We start from the raw sequence: 26,727 nt of genomic DNA, 5'->3' as shown, positions 1-26,727 counted from the left end.
CTGCCTATGTCTCTGCTTCTCTCTCTGTCTCATGAATAAATAAATATTTTTAAATGAAATATGGAGAAAATATAGAGAAAGGAAGAGGAAAAGGATACAGAAACATAACTGGACACATTGGAGTGAACCAATGTTATTGGAGACATTCAAGGAAAAGAGAAAAAGAAGCAGAAAAACACAGTACGTTTGAAGAAAAAATGGCTGAAAATGTTTGCATTGATTAAAGTTATAATTTCATTGATTCAATAAGCCCATTGAATTCCAAACAAAAAAAGATATGAAGAAAATAAATATGATCAAATGGATCAAAACTAGCAGTCAACAGAAAATCTTAAAAGCAGATAGAGAGAAAAAAAAAGGACATATTTAATAGAAAGGAACAGAGATAAGAATGAGAGGGATCCCTGGGTGGCTCAGTGGTTGAGCGCCTGCTTTCGGCCCAGGGCCTGATTCTGGAGTCCCAGGATCAATTCCTACATCAGGCTCTCTGCATGGAGCCTGCTTCTCACTCTGCCTGTGTCTCTGCCTCTCTATGTGTGTGTGTCTCTCATGAATAAGTAAATAAAATCTTAAAAAAAAAAAAAGAAAGAAGAATGAGAGATGTCAGTTTAGAAAAACACACAAATGAGAGGTCAGTTAGGAGAGGTTATTTAAAATTCTGGAAGTAAAAAAAATAAAACTAGATTTCTGTACCCAGTAAAAATTTCTTTCAAAAAATTTTTGTGTAAAATATAGACATGTTAAATACCAAAAAAAGCTAAAATAATTCTTCACCTGCATACTATGTGAAAAACTAGAAGAAGTAATAATGATGTCAAATGTATCAGATGTAAATATGCACCAAACCAATGGAATTAGAGCACCAAAAATGATAACTGTATTAAGAAATACATGATATTTTTCTAATTATTAACATCTTAGTTTTATAATTCAGATAACAATGCTTAAACAAAATAATAATGTACTTTGAAGTTTATAACACATGCAGAAGTAAAATATATGACAATAGAACAAAATAACAGACTGGAGAATTAGAAGCATGCTATTATGAGTTTTCATAATATACATAAGTAATCTAATGTCACATGAAGTTAGACTTCAGTAAGTTGAAGTTTCATACTACAAATCCTAAAATCACTACTAAAATACAAGCAGTATAGAATTATAATAGCCAAAGAAAGGAGATAAAAGGAAATCCAAAAAATAATCAGTTCAGAAGTAGGCATAAGGAAATGAAAGAAAGTTCGCGGCTTCCCGGAGCAGAAGCAGAAGCAGAGGAGTGTTAGGCCCCACAGAACTGAGCTGTAACTGACAAATGCTGAAGGCTCAGTGTGAACAGCTCTAAGTGTTAAAAATGTTAGGCGGACTCAGTCATATGGCAGCCCCTGGAATTTTGTAAGATTCATCTCCAAGAGCTCAACCTGGTTGCCACAGTAAATATCAGAAAACACAAACAAAAAATAAAACCCTTGTGTTCCCAGCAAGGGAGGGGATGAAGGAACCTTTTCGAAACAAGCCAGACTACCCCACTCTTCTTAACAAAGCCTGCCCTTCGGAGAACTAATTAAGCAGAGCCTAACTTGCTTGGGTATTAATAGAACCTACCTCATGAAGGGAAGGGAAATACCTACCTTCAGTCAGCCCTGCTCATACTCTCTCATGTAAAGATGTGGGAAAACACAGAGAAACACTTGGGAAGTTCAAGTCCAGGGGCACAGGATCACTAAAAACTGAGACTTAATCATAGTTCTTTGGAATGCTTCCCCTGACCTCACACCTCACACCACATTACTAAAGGCCTATTTACAACAGCTCATTTTACACACTAAATCATGCCTGGCTATCAAGAAAAAATTACAAGATACACCAAAAGGCAAAAATAAAAAAAATAAATGAAAAAAACAAACAAACAAACAAAAAAATCCTCAATTTGAAGAGATACAGCAAACACCAGATCCAGACATGGCAGGGGATGTTGGCATTATTATCAGATTGAGAATTTAAAACAACTGTGATTAATATGCTAAGTGTTTTAATAGATAAAGTAGACTGCATTCAAGACAGATGGACAATGTAAGCAGAAAGATGGAATTCCAGGAAAGTACCACAAAGAAAAGGTAGAGCTCAAAAACACTGTAACAGAAATGAAGGATTCCTATGGTGGGCAAAGTAGGGTAAACAGCTGAAGAAAGATTCTCTAAGCTTGAGAATATGTCAGTAGAAACCTCTAAAACTGAAAAGCAAATAAAACAAAGACTGAAAACAAAACAAAACAAAATAGAAAACCCAGAATAAAATATCCAAGTAATGTAGGACGATTACAAAAGTTATAACATATGTATAATGGGAATACAGAAGGAGAAGAAAAAAAGAACAAAATAAATAATTGAAACAATTATGACTGAGAATTTCCCACAAATTAATGTCAGATACCAACCACAGAGTTTCAGAGAAGCTCAGAGAACACTAAACAAGACAAAAGGGAAAACAAAACAAAGCAAAACAAAAAACACCAAACCACCGCAACAAGAACTATACTTGGGCATATCATTTTTGAACTACATTCAATCCAAGATAAGGAAAAAAATCCTGAGAATTTCCAGAAGGGTGGAAAAACATTTTATTTATAGAAGAGTAATGTTCCATATTATATTTGACTTCTCAGAAACCATGCAAGCAAGTAGTGAGTGGAGTGAAATATTGAGTGTTGAGAAAAACAAAACAAAAAAACTACCACCCTGGACTTCCGTGTTTTTCAAAATTAGTTTTGACAAGGAGAAATACTTAGACAAAAATCGAATTTGTTGTCAGCTAGGCCTACTTTGCATGTAATGTTAAGTTTTTATTTTTTTTAAGGAAGTTGTTTAGCGATAAGGGAAATTATCTGCGTTTCTGACCTACATAAGGAAATATACTACAAAAAAAGAAATATACTGCATTAGATAAAGAATGAGTAAAAGTACAATAATTATTTTATTCTTAATTGATCTAATAGATAAGTTTGTGCAAAGTCATAATTGCAAAAATGCATTCAATTATGTATATGTATTTATTTATATTTGAAATAGGCTACAGCACTCTGTTCTTCTTAACAAGATCCCTTTAGAGGAATTAATTAACCAGAGCCTGACTTACTACCTCACCTAGGAGAAGGGAAATACCCAACTCCAGTCAGCTCGAACCATCTTCTTGCCCCTTAGGTGGGACCATTATTATATCTCTCAGAGCATTAGAAATGAGAAATTAAGTATGTATTTGGGATCTTGTTTGACAAAAATAATTTATTGTTACTTATATTTATTTTATATATATATTATATATTTTCTTTTGTTTCTTTTGTTTTCTTTTTTTTTTTTTAAACAAACGTAATACCATCTTCTTCCTCGTGACCTCTTGATTTTATCAGACAGCATCGACATCCTGGATCCTTTGTCCCTCTCCATGAAGCAAGTCATGTTCTTTCTTGAGTTCCAACCCATAATGACTTGTTCCAGATACAGAATTTGCTTTTGTCTCTTCTTTGCCCAGCACTTGTAACCAGTTTTATCCCTTTCCCAAAAGTCTCCTTGCCCGATGACAGAAAGCTCCATTCTATGGTCAGGGACCCATAGTTCCCTTGTTATCTTTTGAAAAGAACATATTTATGCCCGTGTAACCTTAGATTTGTTGCAGCTTTTCAGACCTTTATGAACAGTAATTACCCTGAGAGTATATACATTACAGAATTAGAGCTTCAGATTCAACATGTGAGTCCCATATCACTTTTTTCCTTCACTTTTCAACACAATAAGACATCATCTAAATATCTGGAGAAAAAAATATTTGCTCTTTTAAATTGCATCTGTGAGTTCAACTGATGCAATTTATAGTAGAATTTGATATTATAACTAACCACTGGTCAGTATAAATTTGAAAGCAATATGCCTAATCACAGTCTGCGCAAACTAGAAATGCTGAAACGCATTCCGTGTTACACGTAAACTTTAAAAAATCAATTTGAAACAAGAGGATAGGGAAAACATTAAGTGATAAATGAGCATTCTCTACATTACCAGGTGGCTAAATAAAGAGATTTCATACTTGGTTGTTATCACGATAAATATGAAAACACTATTTTTGGAGGATATATTATACCAATTTAAGGGAAAGTGATACACCATGGGATAGGATATGAACATTAGATAAGCATGAAAGGCTTTGCTCTTGGAGATAAAGAATATTGGAGGAAGCGCACTGCCCTGGTAATATGGAAGAACTCCATAACATTAAAAAAATAAATGGTAGGTCAATTTGTATGCAGTGACAGTCCTCTAAGGTCATCATCAGATATATTTTGATGGGAATTTACTTGCTGTATTTATTTGTCACGGACTTATTTTTAAGAAAAAAGAAGAAAGCAATTTTTCTATTACTAGTGGTGTAAGCTGACAACAGGTCCCCTGCAACCTTCATGGTGAATGAGGCAGAAACGCAGCAGCAAACCACTTAAATGATTCACTGAGGGGGATGCATTCTGTTTATATTTATCACTGTTATTTCTCTAAAATGACCTAACTTATTATTCACTGGAGAGAAAGTCCCTAATCAGTTTAAAATTGCCTTGACGTACAAGAGTACTTGCTATATGAGCAGCAGGCGTGGAAAGTCAGAATGATTGAGAAAATACGTTTCAAAAACAGCAGGAAGAGAAATTAGGTGGCAGGAATCACACTTAATTTCCTCACCATGCTCATGAAACTGTTTTTTTAATGGTTTCAACTAAGGTATGGAAGCTTCGGCTACTAGAAAATGAGCACGAAACATCTTTTTATACATGGGACTACGAGAAGAACAAAATAAGAAATTCTATGAGGACAGAGGTGCACATTGCCATAGGAGTTCTCGGCAGGCAGTGGTCAGCGACAGCTAAAGAGAAGGGAGAGCTAACTAGGTTACCAAACTCTGAAGACGATTTGGCCAACATTGAAAGGTAGTTTGAAGAAATAGCATTTGAAAGGCTAAGGAGGTGAGAGGCAGGCTGGCACACGTAACAAGTCAAAGGTGTTTGGAGGCATAGGCAGCGAGTCTGCTGGAATGGTGAAGGAGGCTGGCCCTTGAGGACGTGGGATTTTTTTTTTTTTTTTTTAATGAAAGTAACTAGAACTTAGAGAAAGGTTTTCATTTAAAAAAATAGGATTATCATATATATTTTTAAAAGAACCACCTATCTAGCTACCATTAGAAACTAGATTAAAATGGACAAGACCAGGTACAGGGAAACCAAGGAGCACGTGATTGTAAATCTGGGGACTAAAGAAGTGAGGCCAGTTGGAGAAGGGAACAAATGTCTTGCCTTGCACAGCATGTGCATTAGCAGTGCAAGTCACAGCAGAAGGAAATGAGAAGATGAGCAGTTTTGGAGGTCAGGAACAGAGAGAAAAAATGCTAACTAAGTATGTGCTTTGACATGTTTGATTTAGTGTCATTGTCAAATACCTAAATAGAGATAGAAGTAGTTATCTGGTTATGCGGAAGCTCAAGTGTGAGCTCAAAGATGGAGATATAAATTATGATGTCATCATAACAGAGATTAAAAAAAATCCGTGCTGATTGGAAGGATTTATTAAGGCAGGACAGTTTGATATTATTAAAGTTCAGTAATAATTTATACACATGAATAAAAACTCTTCTCTGAAGATTGAAGCGCAGGATGGAATTTTGACAATTAAAATAACTAGTTTAACAGACAAGGGATAAAAAGCACCTGCTCCACAGAAACAGAAGAGCTAAGTAGGAAGGACAAGAATGCATATAAAGCTGTAGCTTAGGTAACAAATAATCCAAGGTGTTTCCACTTGATAGTGTTTAGCTCCTTTATAAAGTCGCGGAAATCATCTACAACACCAGGAGAGAAGGGAAAATAAATTTGAAGGAAAAAAAAAAAGTAGATGGAGGCTGAAATAAATACATGAAGAAGAAACAAGACAGAATTTACTGTTTTTAGTAATTCCAATCCAAGAGTCATTAAAGACCATGAATCAACTGTGACATTTATCGGTTTTTATTGTCACACCAAAAGGATTTTCTCCAGCAATTCTGAAATACTTGCATGCCGCGGCATAAAAATATGTGAAGTTGTTTTGACAGGAAGGTGTAATGTTAAAAGGGAGTTGAGAATGCTAGCAAGATGGTCCTTGAAGCAAAGGAAATGAAGTTCAGGACAAAGACACAAAAATAGAGAATTCTGAGATAATTGAAGGAAAGATCAGGAAGTTTCTAGAACACTGACTTTCAATTATTCCTTTTTTTTTTTTTTCATACATTTGTATCATGCACCCTCACACTTCCCTGACAGACCTTTTGGTTACCAAACACTGGTATCTTCAAACGTTCACGTTAAGTCTGCTACTACTACTGTCTCAACATTTGTAGGTGATTTATTCAAGTCCTTTTGGCAAACAAGCAACAACAGTGACATGATAGTAAGATAACACCTTTAACCTACACATTTTTCTCTTATCTCCACCTGTGCCAAACCCTCCCTCTCTTCTTTTTCCACATATAGCTACTCTTCCTTAAACTCTCTTTTTTTTTTTCCTATGGCACAAATTCTGCTTGAAACACAAAATGGTCTTTCACGTTTCGTACTTTCTAATTATACTCTAATTATAGTCCGTGCAATTCTCGCTGGGAGTTACTCCTGAAAACTATTTCCAGTCATATCATAATGGAGCATTTATAGGGGTGTGAAGGGTTTCTGGCTAAAACATCACAACCTTGTTGGCACACACATGCTTTCTAGGAATATTATTATGATCATGTATTTCAACAGGTTCTAGTACAATTTTGATGTATTTTGTTTGGCAAAATAGTTCTACCCATATATATTTTCAAATGTGATGTGAAGCAATTATGAGTGAATGAATCCGTTTTCTTGTTAGAGAACCATTATGAACTGATCAGGCTTCCATGACTGGCTTCATTTTTGTGACTAGATCCTTAACGCCCCTTCAGATAGCTGAGGTTCATATGTTTCCTCAGGATGTACATTGAGGGGGGTGGAATAACAGCTTTTAATTAAGACAATCTTGTGTAATTTTCACTAGTCATGCTAAATGTATAAACAACTTTATTGTTGGAACAATGCTTTCTGGAGAGAAAATCTGAAATCTCAGACAAATGCAAATCCATCTGACAAAATGCATATGTCAAACTATATCTTTAATTATCAATGTTTAGCAACAAAACGTATGTGTTTCGAGATCGTTTCTCACACTGAGACAGCTATGTAAAATAGTCTGCTACTTCAAATAATATGGAGATAACCTTGGGATGTTAAGCCTTATTTTAGGAATAAATTTCTGGCTTTGAGGACCTAGAGGGCCTCCTAGGAACAGGAGAGAGAAACTGATCACAATGCTCCAGGTCATCTTATTGGTGCAAAAGGAGAAAAAGTGTGTCACAACTACTAAGTTTAATGCATCCTTGTAACAAAATAAGGAAAGCAAATGTATAAGATATATGAAAATAAAACTTGAGGCGAGAAGGTGAGCGCGAGCAGGGGCTGGGTGGGCACCATGGCTGGGATCACCCCCATCGAGGTGGTGAAGCTAAGATCCAGGTTCTACAGCAGCAAGCCCAAGAGGCAGAGGAGAGGGCCGAGCACCTGCAGCAGGAAGTGGAGGGGGAAAGGTGGGCCCGGGAGCAGGCTGAGGCTGAGGTGGCCTCCCTGAACCATAGGATTCAGCCGGTTGAAGAGGAGCTGGACCATGCCCAGGAGCGCCTGGCCACTGCCCTGCAAAAGCTGGAGGAAGTGGAGAAAGCTGCTGATGAGAGTGAGAGAGGTATGAAGGTTGTTGAGAAGCGAGCCTTAAAATATGAAGGAAAGATGGAACTCCAGGAAACCCAACTCAAAGAGGCCAAGCACATTGCAGAAGAGGCAGACCAGGAGTGTGAAGAGGTGGCTGGGAGGTTGGTGATCCTTGAGGGGGACTTGGAACATACAGAGGAACGAGCTGAGCTGGCAGAGCCCCGTTGCCGAGAGATGGATGAGCAGATCAGGCTGATGGACCAGCACCTGAAGTGTCTGAGTGCTGCTGAGGAAAAGTACTCGCAAAAGGAAGACAAGTATGAGGAAGAGATAAAGATTCTCATGGATAAACTCAAGGAGGCCAAGACCCGTGCTGAGTTTGCTGAGAGATAAGTAGCCAAGCTGGAGAAGACAATTGATGATTTGGAAGATCAGCTGAAATGCACCAAAGAGGAGCACCTGTGTACACCAAGGATGCTGGACCAGACTCTGCTGGACCTGAGTGAGATGTAGAGCACCTCAGTCCCACGGGCCGCCGCTCCTCCCTCTGACCCTGACTCTGCCTGAGGCCCAGCCTGCCCCAAGCTGGCCTTGAAACTGAGGGCTGATCTTCAACTGGAAGGCTGCTTTCTCCTTTTGCTGCCTCTCCCACCCCTACCCCTGTGTCTTTTTCACCAAACTGTCTCTGCCTCTCCCTAGAGATTCCAGTTGGGCTTGAGGCCAATCACCTTTGGGAACAATGTTTAAGGGAATGTGAGCACAATGCAAAGTGTCTTTAAAAGCATGTTGTGATGTACACATTTTGTAATCACCTTTTTTGTTGTAGTTGATGTAGCGACATTTGTAAAACATTCCAAATAATTCCACAGTTCTGAAGCAGCAGACTAACCCCTTCCTCCCGTTTGGAATGATCTTTTCAGCCTAATGAATACTGCCCTCTCCACAGAGGAAGCAGTGGACAGGGCTCTGCCTTACTGAGAGCCAGGGCCCAGAAAGAGACCCACTCTGGGAGCCTCGTTGCTCTGTCCAAAATACCAGCCTAATTAGAAAGGTGATCCCAGAAGTTGGCCAAAAAAAGTGTGGCTAAGGATTTCAGCTTTAAGGTATCTTTGAAGACCATAATTTTTTTTTCCATCAGATGTGACCAAACAAAAATTAAGATGGTGAGTCCTCGATCTGAGACCAAATCTCATGACCCTGAGATCATGACCTGAGCCAAAATCAAGAGTCGGCTGCTTAACCAACTGAGCCACCCAGGGGCCTCTAGTTTTATTTAAGGTTAAGTCAGAATGTTTATTCATGATTGAAATACTGAATGAAAATTTGAAAATTAAAGTTAAGAGTCTAATGCATAATAAAAACAATAATGTAGCGTTCATAATACATAAAAACCTCATTTATATAAAGAAAAAGTAAGAAGTAGTAGTGGGTCTGAAAAGACATTGAAACATGGAACATTGTGTTGAATCCAAAATTATGAAAAGTTCTTCCAGTTTGATTATATGATAATCGGAGAAAGTATTTACATATAGGTGAACTAACACATTTATAATTCTTAATGACTTCATGACCTGATCATAGCTCTCTCGCTAATTCCTACATACCCACTGATTTCTTTTTGAAATGATAAAATTGATTCAACTGTTTTCAGTTGCAGAAATATAATATAGTGACTTCTTCCAACTACATATTTGGTGAAATTTCTATGATATAGTATGTAATAATTTAATCGGGGCAGTATTAGATGAAATCAACAACTTTCCCTTTGACACTACTTTTCTACATGTAGCTGAATAGAGGAAAAATATGGGCTAGATTTTTGGTGAATATTGGGAACATTTGAGAGGCTATTACTTAGACTTTCTTTTGACCTTTAAATAAGTGAAATACATGTAATTTAGAACTCTGCTTCTATGTCTATAATTGACTAGAGTTTAAGTGACTGATATCATTAGTTAAAAATAAGGAACAGAGGCTTACCCAGTTCGTTTCATGAGTTACAATAAGCATGTTACATTTATTATCAGAATCAAATTGTAATTTAAGATTATTTTTGAGTAGTAAGTGTTCTTTAATTGAATATGTTTTCTGAAGTCCAAAAGTAACTTTTGCTTTGGTTGCTATTTGAAGCTCTGAAAATTACAATTTAGTGTATCTCTATAACCTGTAAATTTGAAACTAAAAGCAATGTTACTCAAAAAGGGAAAGAATATATTTAAAAACGAGATGGATCATAAATAAATAAATAAATAAATAAATAAATAAATAAATAAATAAATGCGATATGGATTTAAAAAATATTTTACATGAGCCAATAAATTCTTGATTTTTTTATGAATTTTGTTTCAACATTTTCACTTATCAAAATCTAGTTTATATCATAGTAACTATGATACAAAATAACATAACTTTTAAAGCACAGAGATCCATGATCCTAGAAGCAAATAATTACATATTATTTTAGCTAGCATGGTAAACCACTCTGCCTTCTGCAAATGTTGTTAGCAATGTCTCTAAATGTAAACACGATGCTACCTTTTTAGTATTCTAAAAATGAAAGTTAAATGTGCAAAGTAAGTAATAATCCCAAATTATATATATGATACTTGAGATACAGCTTGAAATTAAATATGAGTTGTGACATATAACATTTAAATTAATTCTACTTTACTGTAAATGGATATAAATATGTTCTGAGCATACATATCTTCTTCACTAATTAAACAGCAGCATTTAGGGTTTTTTTTTTTTCTCAGATTTGTATATTATAATAAAGCTTCTCTGATTTACTTGCCATGACTTGTTCAGATATTCAGAACATAGTATTTAGTAACATGCAACTTAAGAAAACACTCAAAGACAACCTTTTTTGAGAAAATATTTTTAGTTTCTTCCATTCTATATTTTTTAATTTTTTTAAAAGATTTTATTTATTCATGAGAGACACAGAGAGAGATAGAGAGAGAGAGGCAGAGACACAGGCAGAGGGAGAAGCTGGCTCCATGCAGGGAGCCTGATGTGGGACTCCATCCCAGGACCCCAGGGTAATGCCCTGGGCCAAAGGCAGGTGCTAAACCCAGGGATCCCCTATTTTTTAGTTTTAATAGAGGTTTACATTTCTAAAAGAAGTTTATTGTCTCATTAAGGACACAATCATAGCCTTCTAATTTTTCTTCCAGCTTTCGCTTTTTTTTTTTTCTCTCTGTACTCAGTCCCTAAATCGGAAGCAACAGGGCTCTTCAAAGAGGTCCACACTCCTTTTGGAGGTACCCAAGGGTCTCCACAGTCAGCTTCCTCACTACCTGAGACCACATAATTGCTCAGTACACTCCAGCTACCTTCACTTTACTTGTGTTCCTTGAACTGTGGGTGTCTGTATCACCTGCGTGGAATATTCTTTCCCAAATCCTCACAAGGGTGATTAATTCTTGGCTCTTGACCTCAACTCAGAAGATCGCAAGAGAGGTTTCCCCTAACGCCCACTATAAACTAGGCCCCCAGCGTGGGCTCTTCACTATGCTCTTTCACATTAGTACTATGCATTTTTCCTCTTATGAAATTTTCCTCACTGAATCTGTCACTATAGGAAATAAATTATTCATTTATCAGTTCTCTACCTCTATCAGAGTAGAAGAAGAATCCACACCCGTGACAGTTCTTGCCATGTAGGAACTTCTCAATAAATATTTCCTGACCAAGTAAATGAAAGCAAATGAAAGGAAGGAGAATTAGAGTGGAAATTAGCTCTGTGTACATATTGGCTGTGTGAATAAGAAGCTGAAGAAAATAATTTAGTCTTGCTTGATTTCTCTTTGCTCCTTTTTTTAAATGAGGGTGGTTTTGAATTAAGTAACTTGAAAGTGACTTCTATATAACTGTCAACATGTCTTGTGTATGTATTCTGCTAAAAGTTTAACATAGACAATTTTAGGCTGGTAATAATGCTTTTAGTCAAAGTACAGCCATATGTTATTCCTTCTGTAGAAGGTGGTTGGATGATATAAAAGAAGTATAAAATATTTTTTATAAAAAAGAGAAAATGACTCTGTCTTACACGTAAGGCAGATATGCAGTTCTTACTCAAACAAACTAGTTAAGGAATGTTTCAAAGACAATTGTCTCAAGTGGCAGCCATCAGAGAATGTATAGCATTCCTTTACCGATGTAGTTTTAATTAAAATATTTGAAAATATTTGAACTTGTTGAATAGGTAGGTAAAAATCTTTCTTTAGTTGTATTAACTGTCCCTCCCTTTTCATGTGTCATTCATCAGACCTCAACTCTTTCTTTGGTTGAACATACAGAAAAAAAAATCGTATTTGTAAGACACCATTTAAGAGTCATACATATGATTTTAAACAGAAGGAGTTAAATATTATTGGAAAATGTAGAAAAAAGGGAAGGAGATTCTCTAGTTGTTTTTTTTTTTTTTCCTGTAAAAGACTTGATTGCACATGATGAATTTGGGGTGAGACCTACCCTCCTGGATGCTTCAAATTTACAGTCTGACATTCATAACTTGTGGTTATGAGTATTTATTACTCTATCAAAAGAATAAACTGGAATATAACTGAGTGAGGCTGGAGCCTGCATATCCCCACGTGGTCTAGCCTTCCTTGCCTGCTTATCTTTGTCACTTTGCATATTCATCCCCCTCACTTTTGAGTCTTCTTGCAATTTCTCAGATGCCCCCTATTTTGGTTTTCCAATGCATGGATGATTTCCTCTCTATGTGGAATGTTTCCTACCTTGTCTTCTCACAAAGCAGATTCTCTGAGGAGGCTGTTGTCCAGTCCCAAGTACTGACGAAATATCACTTTCTCTGGGAAGTCATCCTGAACGCTTCTTCCCTCCACGCTGGATCAGGTTCCTTCAGCTATGAACTGTCAACACAATGTATGCTCCTCCTTCACAACATTTCACCCGAGTTTCTTGGGGAAGATGATTTGATTGCTACTGGTTTCCCTGAGTAGAGTACAAGCTATATTAATAGGTCAGAGCCTATGACTCAGTTTTCCATTTATTCCCAAAACCAAAACTAATGCCTGGTACACAGTAAACATTCATAAAACATATGGGAAATGTTGAAACTAAATTAATAAATAAATGACATCCAGTCCTTCTCTGTGTGCAACCATCTAGTTAGTAAGCATTATATTTACTAACCATATAAATGGTTATACAAGCATTTAAAACATGTGATGTTTACATGTCTCCTGTTAAATAAAATACTATTTCTACAAAACATTGACCAAGTGGTTAGCCGTGATGGAAACGTTGATTGTACCTTTTCCTTTGTTTTCTACACCTACCTGGTCTCAAATTTCTGTTGATTCCTCTACTTTATGTCTTTTGAGATCACTACCCACCTTTCACCCTCACTTACTCATACTTTAGTGCCTTCGTTCAAATCTTAATTAAAGGAATAATAATCTACTTATCAGTTCATTCAACATGCTCCACAATATGGTATTTGCAATTTAAGCCTTTTGATATTTAGGTCTGGGAATATTTTTTTTTTTCCGTCTTTAGAAGAAATTTCCAGCGTTGTCTGACAGGAGAGCTTTAAAAGGGAATGACCTGAAGGATATTTAATATCTTTATGTGCTCCATCTTCTGTGGACACTGTTACTAAAGAGATGAGAAGAACAGTCTTGAATCTCCCTTTCATGACTTGTCTGTTTTTCTTCTCCCAATGAGTGCACTTTGTTTTTGCAAGAATAATGCTTCTAAGACACAGAAAATGGTGATGTGGAAAAACAGAAATCACAGTCAGCTCACTGAGTAGGAAAATTGAGGTAGTGGAAACCTACTCTTATGTGAAACAAAGTCACATAAAAGCAACATGCAAGGCACGTGTGCCACATAATTTTGCACAAATTCACTTAAATGCAGCAGGATATTGATAAAATGCATTCAAATTTGAACTAAAACTTTTCAATTCTTAGAACTTGAACCTCAAATAGGAGGTAGTAACAATTGTCAGTATGAAGGCATGTTTAGGGATCCCTGGGTGGCACAGCAGTTTGGCACCTGCCTTTGGCCCAGGGTAGCGATCCTGGAGACCTGGGATCGAATCCTACATTGGGGTCTCGGTGCATGGAGCCTGCTTCTCCCTCTGCCTGTGTCTCTGCCTCTCTCTCTCTCTCTCTCTCTCTGTGACTATCATAAATAAATAAATTAAAAATAAATTTTAAAAAAAGAAAGCATATTTACTCATTTGAAAGAATAAAGTCAATTAACTAAAAGGTTTAATTACCATTTTATTTAAATATATTATTTCTTCTAGTGAGTAGTATGATAGGAATATGATGGTTCCTTTATTTTGTTTCCCCCACAGTCCTTAAAAATAACACTTGATTTATAGCAGGTTCTCACTAAATTGGCATAGAGTTTTCATTTAAAGAGAGATTGAATTTGAATTCACTTTACACTAAAACTTTAAAAAATACTGGAATATTTATGAATTATGATTTGCTTCGATATCAGTGAGCTCAAAATGGTCTATAATTGTAGATACATATGTTCCCCTGTTGGCATGGCCAAAGATAAAAGTAGTTTCCAATAAATTCAGACACATAAATTTGCAGCAAAATAAGATGAAGGCATTTCTTTTATGCTTCCTTGTTTATGGTTATTTTATTTGCAAGCCTCACTCATTTGGATTAATCAACATGATGAATAATCCCCTACTTAAAATCTCTCCCAGATCTCCAGTGGAGCCTGGTGGCCTATCTGACAGCTCGGTCACCAAACAAAATAAATTAGAGCACTGTTCTTTTGCCCTTTTTAACAACATCCATTTTTTTTTCTCACAAAAGCTTATTTATTTACAAAGTGTTACCTCATCTCTATCTCTACACAATGATACCTTTCTTATTGAAAAATCTAATAAAAAAGTAAATTATTTCTTGAAGCCAAAGGTATGAGTGCATGTTCTCATCCCCTCATAGCTCATTAAAAGGTGTCAACTAAAGAAAGATCTGAATAATCTCATTCCAGTAATCCCAATGCTGCCTGATGTTAGGGGCCATCTCCCCTTAATCTCTCTAAGACTATATGTATCATAAATAATTTGATTAAGTGCATTAACTTTTATAAATTTGATTATATACTGAGATTGTATGTGTTCAATAAAATTGACATATTTCAACATTGATAACTTTATAAATTATATTGTAATATTTCTATGTGGAGATATCTACTCAGAAATGTGCCATTTTATAATCTGTGTGTAGCATGTCTTTTCCTGCTCTTTTTTTTTTTTTTTTTTTTTGTCCAGGTAAAATATCACTAGTCAAATGGAGAGTTTGTTGTGTTTCCTGTGTCAACTCTTAGCTCTTAATTTGTGATTTATGGATCATCCATGGAAAGTAGAAAGTCACTCATTAAAATTAAGTATCATCACTCCTCATTGACTTTTGTCAGATGCATAATGTGTCAGTGAGACAGATTCCTGATTCTTGTCAATGCACATTGGAAAGGTAAGCAATAAATGGAGGCAAAGAGAGGTTATCTCTTAGATAAAAAGCAAATAGAAATTTCTTTTTTTATTTAGATTAATGAAGAATGACAACAATAACTCCTATAGGTAATCACTATATCCAGCCTCTTAAAACATTTCATCATGCTGAATAACTCACTCCAAGGCGGCTTTTAAAAAATTGTATAATAAGAGATAAAAACAAGATTTTAAAATCTTACTTGAAAAGTTGCCAGTGAGCATAAGTAACCCATAATTTAATAAAATAATATATAATAATAATTATAATAATGATAATAACAATAATAAAACCCTGTTTCCAAAAGACCTGATCTCCCTTTTCCTCCTTTTTTATTTTTCTTCATTGTGCTCCAAATATCTAGTACAATAGCTGGCTCATGACAGATTGCAATAAACATTTATCATTGTTTCATGAGTTTATTCTGGATGTTTTCCTGAGAAATCAAATATTCTTTCCTGAATGCAAGCCTAATTTAGACCACAACATACAAAAGACAATATAGAGAAGTCACATACCTCCTCTCGCCTCTTTCTCTCCTTTTCTGCTCACTCACTCTCATGTGCATAGTATTTATCATTTCCTTTATTTTCCTTAAATATTAAAAGCAAATGAAAGTATGCTTTTATCCATCTGCCCTTTTAAAATAAAATAGTACCCTATTTAAAATATATATAACCTCATCACTCTGATTATTAATGTATTTTGGTGTATTTTTCTTATCAGTAAAAGAGACCCAGGATAATTTCCCTGTGTCAAGGTCATTAACTTAATCATAACTGCAAAGACCTTTCTCTTTATAAGATGACATTTACAGGTTCCGGTGGTTAAGACCTAAGCTGTTTGGGTCACCATTATTCAACTTACAACATAAAGTGTAATCATGAGTAAAACACAGACAAACCCCAATGCAGGAACATTTTGCCAGTAATCATCAAAGTCATAAATAACAAGTCTGAGAAATTATCACAACCAAGAGGATCAAGGACAGATGACTACTATATGGAATGTGATATCCTAAATGGGATCCAAGTTGGGGGGGGGGGTAGAAATTAAGGAATAGCTGAGGAAATTCAAATAAAGTATGGACTTCAGTTAATAATAATGTAGCAGTATTGGCTCGTTAGTTATGGCAAATTTACCATAATTAGTTAGATGATTATAATAGGGGAAACCGTATATTGGTTACACAGGAACTATTTATCTTCTCTTTGCAATAATCCTGTAAATCTAAAACTGTCCTTAAAAAACTGTATTAAAATAAAGTTTATAAAAAAGGAGTCATCATTAGTAAGTATCTTGACATTTTTCCCAGGGCTGCTACTCCAAACACTGTGTAGAACTCTAGCATGTCTTAGATGCCCTGCTTCCCTCTTGCCTTCTGACTACTTCACTGGCTCTCAGGTGTGACAGTAGGAGTTGTGGCTATTATAGTCTTACTTTCCTTATATAAACTCATGCGCAGAGGTGAAATGATATGAATAATGACATGGAAAAGAAAAGAGCTGAGAATAAAATCTTCTCAAATTGTTTTTTTTTAATGTTTATTTATTTATGATAGAGAGAGAGAGAGAGAGAGAGAGAAATCTTATCAAATTGAATTGCCTTGTCAATGAGAAATGGAGAAGTAAGTTTGTTTTTCCTTTGCCATCAATATATATTGTGTGATTATTTTAATATAAGAATTATAAATATACCACATAGAATGAAATCATCAAGTTTAAATGTAAAACTCTTGGTCGCAAGATAGTCATCATGTATTGTACTATGTACATGAGCTAAGAATACATACTGGATTTATTTATTTTTCTCAATGTTATAGAAGTAGAAATTCTAAGTAAACTTTTGTCAAGATTTCTGCAGGAATTGAGTCTTTTTTCCATATTTGCAAACTACAATATACATGATATTGTAGAAAACACTGAATACCTTGGTCAGAGATAAATATATTATTATTCCCTGCATTAGCAGTACACATGGTATCAGTATTTGTACCAGTTTCACAAGTTCTAATTCCCTGAGTGAGACTTGAAGAGGACTAAATGATACCTGTATACACACAATGAAGAGAATTCGAGGAGAGAATTCTTTTATAATGAGCCACCTATTCATCAGAATTCCCTGTGGAAACAGAGCCAATAGGAGATTAGATACAGATACAGACAGATTGAATTATGATTTTTTATAAAGATTGGCTCACATGATGACGGGCGGCTGACAAATGGCAGGATGTTCAGGGTGTGCCCGCAAGCTCAGGAACCAGGAAAGCCACTGACATAGTCCCACTCGGAAAGGTGGTAGGCTCTAGCATCAAGAGCAGCTAATGCTTCAGTGCCAGCCTAAGGGCAGAAGAAAGTCAAGTCAACGTCACAATTTGAAGGTTTTTAAGCAGGAGAAACTCTCTTTTGCTTGGGGAAGTATTAGTCTTTTTGCTCTATTCAGGTTTTCTACTAATCAGGTGAGGCCCACCCCTGCTCAAGAGAACAATCTGCTCCATTCAGTCTACTGATTTAAAAGTTTATCTCATCCACAAACACTCTCACAGACACACTCAGAATAATGTTCAACCAAATATTTGGGCATTCGTGGCCCAGTCAAGGTGACACATAAAAGTAACCATTACAAGCCATCAGCCATACATTTTGCTCCTAAGGAGACTGTTTTTATTTCATTTGAAATTGTTATTTGCTTTATTAGGAGACAGTATGTGTATCTTCCAAGACTTCACTCTGAACACCCTGGAAGGACAATCCAGACCACAGGGAGTTGCTCCCTCCACAAGGAACAGAGGCCATGAAGACCATGGAGACCCAGAGATTGCAGAGAATAGTTCACCAACAAATTTGAAGAGCGTTTGTATCCACATCTGACTTGGAATATTTAAACAAAATGTGTATTCAGATCTTTAATGTATTTCTTTCAGAGTTTGATGTAATGAGACCTGAATTACAAACTTAGGAAAGATTTTGTAAACTGCTGCCTAAATCACACATGCAAATAGTAACAAAAGTTACAAAAGTCTTAAAATGTACCAGTGATCCCATGTATGAATGTGCCTATGGCACTAAGTGAGTTGCTAGGGAAATTCAAATCTTAATTTTGAAACCCAATTTTAGATGAAATGTTCCCATCCTGTGCTATAAAAACATTTCATCTTCTTTATTTGTATATAGTTTCCATATAGAGTACTCAGTTAATGTTACATAAATGTTTCATGATTCACTTGTATCATATAAATAACAAATTAGATCATGAAAATTCCATGTGGATGAATAGCCATTTCTCCAAGTTCCCTGAAAAAAAATAAAAGCACAATAAAATGATATGCGTCTTTCTAATAATGCCCAAATTAAAAATAATGCAGACTATATCCGTTAAGGAACACAAAGTTTGCTACCATCTTTCAACAACTATTGGAAGGTCTAATAGCACAGTCACATTAGAGGAAATTTTTTGTTTGGGTTTATTTGAAAACTTAACTTAGGCAAGATTAAATATCAGCTCTGATTTGCAACTTCATCTTTCATTTTCTTACCTGCAATATGGTTTCCCTCCCAAACCACGAAGATACTTTATTTCCATATACATATATTCCCCAATACTGTCTTCTTTTTTTTTTCTTAAGATTTTATTTATTTATTCATGAGAAACACAGAGAGAGAAACAGAGACATAGGCCAAGGGAGAAGCAGGCTCCCTGCAAGGAGCCCCAAGTGGGACTCGATCCCAGGACCCCAGGGTCATGACCTGAGCCCAAGGCAGCCACCCAAGTTTTTTTTTTTTGTAATATCTTATTTATTCTATGTTAGATAAAATTGAATATGCTAAGTATAATGAAGTTGGTTCCTCAAGACATGAAGTCCCAGGTCCCATATTGTGTTTGCACATGAGATGAGTAGTTTTCCATAGTTTCAAGAAAAACTGTGACAAAACATGAAAAGATGCATGGTGTGTGCTTGAGGGGATGTTGTCTATGTGAGGCTGAACTTGCATGGAACAGACCACTGTCACTACATCTAGAATCAGTTAAGCCAAATGAAAATGACTCTGGTGACCAGAAGAAAAAGCTATAGTCCACCCTCACTCTAAATTTACTCCAAATTTAAATTCACTTTGTCCCTAGGTCTCCAAGACAGTAGATAGCTGGGATCTAAGAATACTCTCATAAAAGAAGGTTTGCAGAGCCAAGTTTCTGCTCTCATGAAAATTAGTTGGGAATTGGTGAGTAGCAATCACATCCATATACTCTTGCAGTATGTCACTCTGGTGGTAGTTGAGAATAAACATTCTGCTGAACATACAGCATATAGAGGGGTAGAAAATGATGGTGGTATTGGCTTGGACGGTGGTGAGGCTTTGTACATGTAGCCCTCTTAAGTAGACTGGTCTGCTTAATACTAAACATTTGACCTACTACTCTCTGAATCCTAGGTTTGAGTTGTTCTAGAACAACTACAAACAAAACTAAGTAATTGCACATGGCATGAAGAGGTTAGGATTTAATGAAACCCACTCGGTACATTTTGAAGGAGGTGCATGTATCTTCTACAAACGCAAAGTGACATTTTCATTTTTAACTTAGAGAATTTATATGTATAGGTTTGGCTAAGGAAGAAAAGCAGAAAATGAGCTACAGTTTTTTCACTTGATCATATAGGATAGCAGAGCTGAGAAAACCTGTACATAGAATAGGTTGGTTGCATATAGAAGTACTCGAGCTCTTCTTATGGCTCCACTCACTTCGTCATAAAACAGAGGAGCTTTGGGGAATTGAAAGATCCCAGCTTGCTCTTGGTTACATACTTTCATCATTGATGAAACACTTAGTATTACTAAGCACCCGCATATTTTCCAAACATCTTTTGCTTTACAGTTTGAGACGGACCGTAGGAATGTAGGAACACGTGCCTGTGTTGTGGCCACAGGTGACAAGAGAAAGAGAACAAAGCAGCTAATTATTATCAGTGATTTCTCAGCTGAGTTTCATATGGATGATATCATACGTCCTGTCACTACGGAAGAGAACATCTAGAAATCAGTTATAGAACAATGGGTAACCATTTCCTTAACACCCGAAGAGTTTTCAGTGGCATTTTGGGAGGATACTGTTGCCAGGGAACAATGAGGCAGCCATCATCTAGATAACCTTGGGGAGATGATGGTTTCATTGCATATGTAAATCTCTCCCACTTCAATGAATTGTTTTCACACATCTAAGAGATTGCCATTTTTTAAAGAAACAAGGAAATGTCCGTTATCAATTTTATAAGGGAAATCACTCACCTGAAATAAATAATAATTTACATGTAGTGGCAGATAAAGAAGAGGCATTTCAGTTTTGCCATCTGTGTCAGAGTCAAATTAAACACACACACACACACACACACACACACAACGAGAAAAGCAAAGCTCAGAGATAGCACTAAAGCCAAACAATAGATGTAAACGAGGCAATCTAAGAGGATAAATCATACAGGTACCAGCATAGAGGGTGGCTTCGCCCCGTCACTTGAAAACAATGTCATTTATTTTTTCTGGCTAACAGAAGGAGGTTAAACTATGATTGGCCAATTCGTGTGGAGAAACATGTATATTAGGATAAGCAGAGAACGAATAAATCTAAAAATTACTAAAATCAGAAAAAAAAATCAATTCCTGTGGCTCTTCCTCAAAGTTCACCTATCTGGCTTTATGTTACATCATCATTTTGCATCTCTAGTCTTAGACGCTTACAGATCATCCTCTGTGGTTTAGTTTTAACACCATTTTGGACACTGGTACTAGTTTTGAGTGACGATCTTTTCATAGCAAATTGTGCTTTTGTGTTTTAGAGGGTTTCCACCTTTCATATTCATTGGTGTATTATTCAAAGTGATTAGACTCCCAAACTCTTTCTGAAGCTACATACATTTATTTCCACACAACACAACATATAATAGAGGGCATGCGCATTATGTAATTTATATCACATATTTATGTATGAAATGACCTTGAATTAGGTTTTCCTCTTTCATTCTCTCAACACCGGCTTTTGAGAAAATAGCTTCCATAGAAAAAGTGTGACTAACCTGAGCACACCAGGCTGTAGGAAAAGCCCAGGCCACGGAAAAAGACGTGGGAAATCAGACGCCATGTGGTTAGAGAGATCAACGGATGCCAACGTTCCACCAGGAGAGTGAACATGGACGTGGAAAGTCCCACACTAAGCACTCCAGGTGATGGCAGTTCAGTCAGAGATTAATGACCAAACAGTCCCTTCCTAAATTCTCATATACTGTGCCTCTAATTGAATTAAAGTGCTTAACCTGCAGGCATTTAAATTAGAGGCTAATCTCTATGAGTGTGATGGCCAGAAACTTTAGATTCTTTCCTTGCTGGACCCAACTTTGGCTGCTCTGGGAGCCCTGGCATTGCTAGAGGTCTTCAGTGGCTCAATCTTAACCTTCTTTCTGAGGAAATACTAAGCAAATTGTTGACACATGCTATTCTATGTCAAAAAGTTTGACTTAAATGTTCCAAAGTCATCTAAAATTCACCATGGTCTAAACTGAATGGGCCATCCTTCTAAATCTTCTTATGCTTTTCCAATTTTTCTCTTATCTGCACATTAAGTGAACTAGGACCAACTCCCTTCCAATCTATTGCCTTGTCTTGATAATTCAATAACTATCAACTTTGTCATCTATTTTTTTCCTCATTGTTTCCCCAGAGCATTCTCTTTTTTCCATTCCCACCATCATTGACTTCGGTCTAGGATGCATCTTTTTATGTTTAAATTGTTAAGTAGATTCATATCTGATCTTCAATAATCCATCATTTCACAGGTATTTACAGCTACAATACTGACAGTGTATTATGTTCTGTATAGATCTATACACCTAATCTAAAACTAAAACTCTAGGATCTAAAACCCCTAATAATTCTTCCTGATATGGAAATTTCATTAAAACAAACAATACAGGCCAAAATAATGTCTAAAAGCACGACTATTGTCATGGTAAGGCCTACAATCTTTAAAATTATTTACCGGGCCCTTTATAATCTTATCCTGGTGGGTTTCATTTTTCTTTTTTTCTTTTTTTATCCTCCTAAACACTTTTCTATTCTAGTTGTTTGCTCAAATCAAAGGGAGCAGTGATTTCTTAATTTTACCGAGTTTGTTCACAACTTCAGACCTTTGCATATCAACTTGCCTTGGACTGAAACACCCCTCCTTCTCCCCACAGTCACATTTTGATTTTCTATGTTTTTATTAATCAGCCTCCATTTATCTCTCGTTGCATTGAGAAAGCTCCTCCAGTTCAACTCTGCATCTCTGTTTCGTGCTCATCCAACATATTACCAGCTGTAAATAATCCCAATGAAGATGAAAGTGACTGCTTATCTGTTAGTCTACATTTACCATACAGCTTGTGTGGTAAATATTCCAGAAATATTTGCTGAAGCACGGAATAATCAAATTAATTTACTGCCATCTTAATGAATCACATGGTTAATGTTCCAATACATTAACTAATTAATCTACTAATACTTGGAAATCTACAGTACTCAGAAAGTGCCTGCCTGCCTTCTTTAATGAGGCAATGATTGTCTCTCTCTCTCTTCTTTTTCTTTTTCTTTTTCTTTTTCTTTTTCTTTTTCTTTTTTTTTTCTTTGCAGCTCAAAGAATCTTTAAATCTTTAAGGGATTCAGAAACTTCTATTGTAAAATCACTTCTTATGCCTGGAGAAATTAAATTGTTTGCCTAAGGCCACATAACCGGTAAAAAGCAAATTATCACATTCCGGGAAGATTTGTCCACTGAATAACATGGCTATTTCTGTTTTAAAAAGTGGCTGCATTTCTTTTGTCTGGCCGCATAACAAAGTGCCACCCACTTAACATCTCAGAGCAATGTATATTTATTATCTCTCAATTTCCATGACCCTCTGCTCAGGACCTCACAGGACCATATTCAAGATGTTGGCTGAGTTTGGGTCTCCTCCTGGGCTCCGGATCCTCTTCGTTGGCAGAATTTGGTGTCTTGTATATAGAACTCCTGGTGACCTGGTCTTTCAAGGACAACGAGAAGTTATCTCCATTGCTTCCCTTCTATTTTTTTGAATGTCTCAACTGATCCGGTCACAGCTGGTAGGGCTGAAAACCCTTTTGATTAATTGATACTGAACCGGTTAGGGACCTAAAGTGCATCTGCAAAATCCCTTTGCAGAGAAGATAACATAACCGTGGGAGTGATGATGGGAGAGCATCCATCACATTCTCAGCTTGCCTCCCCACTCAGGGATCTGAGTTGCTGTGTTCCCAGCTGAGGAGGTACAAGGTGGTTTTCAGCCTTCCCATTGCAGCTTTAGACTGAGAAGACCAGAGGATGGAGATGGTGGGAAACAAGCAGTGGAGTGCAAGAAGCCCACACTTTGAGGCCTGTTGGAAAGGATTTAAATCCCAACTGCAGCACCTGGTAGCGGAAAGTCGTCAGGGAAGTCACTGATCGTTTCTAGACTTCATTTTTTCTTTGGTAAAACAAAGAAAATAGCGTCTACCAAGATGAGTTGTTGTTAGGATGTAAGCTCACAGACTAAGGTATGTGCTTGTGTATCTATATGTTGAATATATATGCATATACCTTCTCTATGACAAATAGTTTATTATTCCCTAATGCAGTGCTCATAAAAGCTTTATATAACATAACTACTGTGAATAACAAGGATCAATTGTAAAAATACTGTATTTTAAAGATTTTATTTATTTATTTATTAGTGAGACAGAGAGGGCATGAGTGGTGGCCGGGGTTGGCAGAGGGAGAGGGAGAAGCAGACTCCCTGCTGAGCAGGGAGCCAAGGCTGGGATGGGGGTCACTGCACGACCCTGGGATCATGTCCTGAGCCGAAGGCTGATGCTCAACTGACTTAGTCACCCAAGCACCCCTGGAAACTGTAAATACTCTTCATCCAAATTTTTAAATCCCTAGCTTATATTTTTTCTAATATTAATTTTGCAACACTGATCTTTATTGCTTAGTTTTCCTATTATCGTGAAATGAGAAAGATCAGCGTACCGTAGCAACGGGTCTGTAAGAGGTCGAATTATTTCAATAATTCTCATCTTCTCAAAGCATATGGAAAAGACTCTGAAAGGAGCTGATAGGAGACATAATTCTTTGCTTAGGCAAGTATAGGTTTTGTTTGTTTATTTAAATACACCATTGTAATCTTTCAGGAGGTCTGGCCACAACATGTTATTAACAAGAATAGTAATTTTTGTAAATAGCTTTTTGCAAATAAGGAAAAAATAAATGTTTTCAGCCAACTTCCAAATAGGCTCAGGACAAAAGCTCCTAGACAAGACTCATGGGCCACTTTTGAGGAATTTTCCTGAACTAAGAATAAAAATTATGTATATTTTCCACCACAAAGCATTCTACAGGTAGTTCTTGGTGCTTCATATGTGCAAAAAGTTTTGTGGTTAAATCATAATTTAAATCTTTTCTCAAAATTCGTTATTTTTTTCCTTGCATAACTCTTTTCTGTTTTTTGTAAATTAATTTGTTTCTGGTAAAGACCATAGAGATGTATTACCTATCAAAGGTATCTACCATTTCAATGAGCAAAATACTTAGATACATTTAAATTCATTGTTATTACTTATATATTTTTAGATAATCTCCCCATGTTTTATTTTGCTTGTTTATAACGGTTAATATTTGCCAGTTCTTCATTTTTCTTTTTTTTTTATTAAAAAATGAAATTTTCCTATTCTGGTAACTAAGTTATCTGACTTTTTTTTTGGATCCTGTCAAGTTAGAAGTTATATTACACTCCTACTTTAAAACTAAAATGCTACTATATATTTTAATACTTATTATTTTGATAATTTGGTTTGCAATATACCCCATGGGGACTGAGGAGGGAGTTCAGGGTCCATTTACAATTACCTGTTGCATTTTTATGTGAAAATTAAATAATATTTATACTTCAAGAAAAATATTGAACATATAAAATGTGAAAACTTACAATGACAATGACACTAGAGTTACCTTCTTCCCTGGATGACATATTTTAAATTAAAGCAGCCCTAGATTTTACAGATGACAGAGATGAAGAGTATGATTTAGTTTCTTGTCACTTCAATGCTTTTGATAATGGTCTACAAATATTGATGTCTTTCCAATGAGTTGTACAAATGTTAACAATCACTTTTAGAGTCAGAAAGTCATTGGGATTTAACATGAATTGTCATTTCATCATGTAATGCTGTTTTCGTTTCTAGTAGTTTATGCAATTGTTTCTGTCAGCTCTAAGTGTTTAAGGGTTTGTTTTTTTCTGATCTTGGTAGTTAAGAAAAAAATTATTTACACCTTTCAAATAAATCACTAAAGTTATTGAAACCTGGATTATGTAGAATGATTTATATGAAAGTGAAACAATGTAGAAATCCAATCATTTATTAACTGTCAACATAGTTCAATGTAATTCATATCAATAGGAAAAGGGGGAGCATTTGGGAGAACAAATTATTAATAACAAACAGTTGGTAATGAAAAAAACATTTTCTTCAACTTTCTACAATTATTTCAATTCCCCTTCTTTGATTCTAGTAACTTCTGATTTGGAGATTTAATTGGGTTAAAAAGTTGAAAATCAAACACTTCATAGTTATTTTTAAGAAGAATCTCGTAGGCATGTGAGTTCTATCATATAAAATTTGGAAGGTAGTTTCAAAATATTTCAAGCTCCATGGGGCACCTGGGTGGCTCAGTTGGTTGAGTATCAGACTCTTGGTCTCAGGGTCCTGGATCCAGCAGGCATCTGGCTACAGGTTCAGTGGGGAATCTGCTGGAGATTTTCTCTCTCCCTCTCCCTCTGACCCTCCCTCTGCATGCTCTCACTTTCTCTCTCTCTTAAATCTCAAAAAAAAAAAAAAAACAATAAAGATGATTGAAAGAAATAAAATAAAATAAAATAAAATAAAAAATAAATATTTCAAATTCTACAATCTACTCTTCTTTCCATACTTCAGAAACAAAAACTTACAGCCTTTCCCTTCCTAGACAGCCAGTGTTTGAATCTAAAAACCATTCTCACATGTTTCTTTGACAGTTCTAGTGTCTCCTGTGAAATAATTTGTTGCTGCAGATTGTTTATATTTAACATTTACAATATGAACCATTCATTATTTTGTTTCTCGAACCCTCTAATGTGCATATGGTATTCCCCGTTAATGGAAATGTAAAATATTGTACTTCTTCGGACTGATCTCTTAGTGAACTTAAAGACAAAAGAATCCAGTGGATTTTTTTTTAATTGGTGTCCCTAATATTCTTGTCCTACTTAGATATCCTATGTCTCAATGAGATATGTTGATGAAAAATGTCATTATGTAACATTATGTCTTTATAATCTAGAATAATGTAATAACAATATTATATTTATTATTTATC

At 35.9% G+C, this 26,727-nt stretch overlaps 1 pseudogene; it reads left to right on the top strand.

Annotated features, from left to right (window-relative positions):
* Positions 1-7,556: 7,556 nt before the first annotated feature.
* LOC121487816 lies at positions 7,557-8,302 on the top strand (annotated as a pseudogene).
* Positions 8,303-26,727: the final 18,425 nt, after the last annotated feature.

The sequence above is a fragment of the Vulpes lagopus genome, chromosome 3, assembly GCF_018345385.1.
Source record: "Vulpes lagopus strain Blue_001 chromosome 3, ASM1834538v1, whole genome shotgun sequence".
Taxonomy (NCBI): Eukaryota; Metazoa; Chordata; class Mammalia; order Carnivora; family Canidae; genus Vulpes; species Vulpes lagopus.
This window is presented reverse-complemented; position numbering and strand designations above follow the sequence as displayed.